The sequence below is a fragment of the Phyllobates terribilis genome, unplaced genomic scaffold, assembly GCF_046119375.1.
Source record: "Phyllobates terribilis strain yellow unplaced genomic scaffold, ASM4611937v1 Scaffold_3__8_contigs__length_932513732, whole genome shotgun sequence".
Taxonomy (NCBI): Eukaryota; Metazoa; Chordata; class Amphibia; order Anura; family Dendrobatidae; genus Phyllobates; species Phyllobates terribilis.
Window position 1 is genome coordinate 250,855,739 of NW_027362763.1, and position 4,404 is coordinate 250,860,142.

Genomic DNA, 4,404 nt, shown 5'->3' on the forward strand with positions numbered 1-4,404 from the left:
AGAATCTTTCAAACAGATATATTTGTGTCTGAACTAGAGATGAGCGTTGTTCGACTCGAACTGTTCGCCAATCTCAAATTCGAGCTGTTTTGGGCGGTGTTCGAGCCATTCGGCGAACACGAACGATTTGAGAAAAATTCGGCTGTTCGAGGTTATGTTCGATAACTGTTCGTGCACCAAAATCATTACTGGATTTTTTTCTCAGTAATGATGAAAATTAATGTTAATACGCAGTTTGAGTGTACAGCGGGGTGGGGGGAGGGGCAGGGGATGGATCTCTGCAGGAATAATGAAGATCTCCATTTTTTTTTCTCTTTCCCGCATTTACAGTGGGGAGGTGCAATCTGTCAGCCTATCAGCAGCGCACACACGGAGCGAAGTGCTTTTTTTCACACAAGCAAGGGCATGTGTCATTGGCAGTGTATGTCACATGTCCTTGCCCTATAAGACCAAGCCATTTTCCCCGTCGCCACCATTTTCTCACTGCTGCAGCTGCGTGTTAGACGGCACCGCTGTTGCTGTGTGCGCTATACCTTGTTAATTTCAAGCCAATTTTCGCACAAATCTACAGATAGCTTGGGAGTAGGGAATAGTTGTGATTGCAGACCTTTTAAGGACTAGGTTACAGCATTTTCTACGACTTTTATCAGGCAGGTCTGTGCTCTTAAATAGATAGATTGTGGGAGTAAAGACTAATTGTAATTGCAGTCCTTTTCAGGACTAGGTTACATCAGTTCCTATCAATTTTTGCCTGGCAGATCTGTGCCAGTGCTGTGCAAGTTTTTTTCACAGCATTTGGTTGAATCTAGCAAAGCTAATCCTTTTTGGCCTATTGCAGAGTGTGTTAGTCAGTGGAGTAGCCTATCTGTGTTGCAAGATATACCACCTGTGTATAGAATACCAATTTTTTTACTGCACCTAGTGAAGTAAAATCTTTTGGGCATAGCATCATTCTATTAGTCCATCCATACTGACCTACATCAGGTTGCAAATTGAATATAATTTTTTTCTGCATCTAGCTCTGAAAAAATATTTGGGCTTCTAGCAGTGTGTGGGACTTGTTCTATTAGTTGATCTATACTGACCTCCATCAGGTTGCAAACTGAATATAATTTTTTTCTGCATCTAGCTCTGAAAAAATATTTGGCCTTCTAGCAGTGTGTGTGACTTGTTCTATTAGTCAATCTATACTGACCTCCATCACGCTGCAAATTCAAAATAATTTTTTTTCTGCATCTAGCTCTGAAAAAATATTTGGCCTTCTAGCAGTGTGTGGGACTTTCTCTATTAGTCCATCTATACTGACCTCCATCAGGTTGAAAATTAAAAATAATTTTTTTCTGCATCTACCTCTGAAAAAATATTTGGGCTTCTAGCTGTGTGTGGGACTTGTTCTATTAGTCCATCTATACTGACCTCCATCAGGTTGCAAACTGAATATAATTTTTTTCTGCATCTAGCTCTGAAAAAATATTTGGCCTTCTAGCAGTGTGTGGGACTTTCTCTATTAGTCCATCTATACTGACCTCCATCAGGTTGCAAATTAAAAATAATTTTTATCTGCATCTAGCTCAGAAAAAATATTTGGCCTTCTAGCAGTGTGTGGGACTTTCTCTATTAGTCCATCTATACTGACCTCCATCAGGTTGCAAATTAAAAATATTTTTTTGTCTTCATCTAGCTCTGAAAAAATATTTGGCCTTCTAGCAGTGTGTGGGACTTTCTCTATTAGTCCATCTATACTGACCTCCATCAGGTTGCAAATTAAAAATAATTTTTATCTGCATCTACCTCTGAAAAAATATTTGGGCTTCTAGCTGTGTGTGGGACTTGTTCTATTAGTCCATCTATACTGACCTCCATCAGGTTGCAAACTGAATATAATTTTTTTCTGCATCTAGCTCTGAAAAAATATTTGGCCTTCTAGCAGTGTGTGGGACTTTCTCTATTAGTCCATCTATACTGACCTCCATCAGGTTGCAAATTAAAAATAATTTTTATCTGCATCTAGCTCTGAAAAAATATTTGGCCTTCTAGCAGTGTGTGGGACTTTCTCTATTAGTCCATCTATACTGACCTCCATCAGGTTGCAAATTAAAAATATTTTTTTGTCTGCATCTAGCTCTGAAAAAATATTTGGCCTTCTAGCAGTGTGTGGGACTTTCTCTATTAGTCCATCTATACTGACCTCTATCAGGTTGCAAATTCAAAATAATTTTTTGTCTGCATCTAGCTCTGAAAAAATATTTGGCCTTCTAGCAGTGTGTGGGACTTTCTCTATCAGTCCATCTATACTGACCTCCATCAGGCTGCAAATTAAAAATAATTTTTATCTGCATCTACCTCTGAAAAAATATTTGGCCTTCTAGCTGTGTGTGGGACTTGTTCTATTAGTCCATCTATACTGACCTCCATCAGGTTGCAAACTGAATATAATTTTTTTCTGCATCTAGCTCTGAAAAAATATTTGGCCTTCTAGCAGTGTGTGGGACTTTCTCTATTAGTCCATCTATACTGACCTTCATCAGGTTGCAAATTAAAAATAATTTATATCTGCATCTAGCTCTGAAAAAATATTTGGCCTTCTAGCAGTGTGTGGGACTTTCTCTATTAGTCCATCTATACTGACCTCCATCAGGTGGCAAATTAAAAATAATTTATATCTGCATCTAGCTCTGAAAAAATATTTGGCCTTCTAGCAGTGTGTGGGACTTTCTCTATTCGTCCATTTATACTGACCTCCATCAGGTTGCAAATGAAAAATAATTTTTTCTCTGCATCTAGCTCTGAAAAAATATTTGGCCTTCTAGCAGTGTGTGGGACTTTCTCTATTAGTCCATCTATACTGACCTCCATCAGGTTGCAAACTGAATATATTTTTTTTCTGCATCTACCTCTGAAAAAATATTGGGCTTCTAGCTGTGTGTGGGACTTGTTCTATTAATCCATCTATACAGACCTCCATCAGGTTGCAAACTGAATATAATTTTTTTCTGCATCTACCTCTGAAAAAATATTTGGGCTTCTAGCTGTGTGTGGGACTTGTTCTATTAGTCCATCTATACTGACCTCCATCAGATTGCAAACTGAATATAATTTTTTTCTGCATCTACCTCTGAAAAAATATTTGGGCTTCTAGCAGTGTGTGGGACTTTCTATATTAGTCCATCTATACTGACCTCCATCAGGTTGCAAACTGAATATATTTTTTTCTGCATCTACCTCTGAAAAAATATTTGGGCTTCTAGCTGTGTCTAGGACTTGTTCTGTTAGTCCATCTATACTGACCTCCATCAGGTTGCAAACTGAATACAATTTTTTTCTGCATCTACCTCTGAAAAAATATTTGGGCTTCTAGCTGTGTGTGGGACTTGTTCTATTAGTCCATCTATACTGACCTCCATCAGGTTGCAAACTGAATATAATTTTTTTCTGCATCTAGCTCTGAAAAAATATTTGGCCTCCTAGCAGTGTGTGGGACTTTCTCTATTAGTCCATCTATACTGACCTCCATCAGGTTGCAAATTAAAAATAATTTTTATCTGCATCTAGCTCTGAAAAAATATTTGGCCTTCTAGCAGTGTGTGGGACTTTCTCTATTAGTCCATCTATACTGACCTCCATCAGGTTGCAAATTAAAAATATTTTTTTGTCTGCATCTAGCTCTGAAAAAATATTTGGCCTTCTAGCAGTGTGTGGGACTTTCTCTATTAGTCCATCTATACTGACCTCCATCAGGTTGCAAATTAAAAATAATTTTTATCTGCATCTACCTCTGAAAAAATATTTGGGCTTCTAGCTGTGTGTGGGACTTGTTCTATTAGTCCATCTATACTGACCTCCATCAGGTTGCAAACTGAATATAATTTTTTTCTGCATCTAGCTCTGAAAAAATATTTGGCCTTCTAGCAGTGTGTGGGACTTTCTCTATTAGTCCATCTATACTGACCTCCATCAGGTTGCAAATTAAAAATAATTTTTATCTGTATCTAGCTCTGAAAAAAACTTTGGCCTTCTAGCAGTGTTTGGGACTTTCTCTATTAGTCCATCTATACTGACCTCCATCAGGTTGCAAATTAAAAATAATTTTTTGTCTGCATCTAGCTGTGAAAAAATATTTGACCTTCTAGCAGTGTGTGGGACTTTCTCTATTAGTCCATCTATACTGACCTCCATCAGGTTGCAAATTCAAAATAATTTTTTGTCTGCATCTAGCTCTGAAAAAATATTTGGCCTTCTAGCAGTGTGTGGGACTTTCTCTATCAGTCCATCTATACTGACCTCCATCAGGCTGCAAATTAAAAATAATTTTTATCTGCATCTACCTCTGAAAAAATATTTGGCCTTCTAGCTGTGTGTGGGACTTGTTCTATTAGTCCATCTATACTGACCTCCATCAGGTTG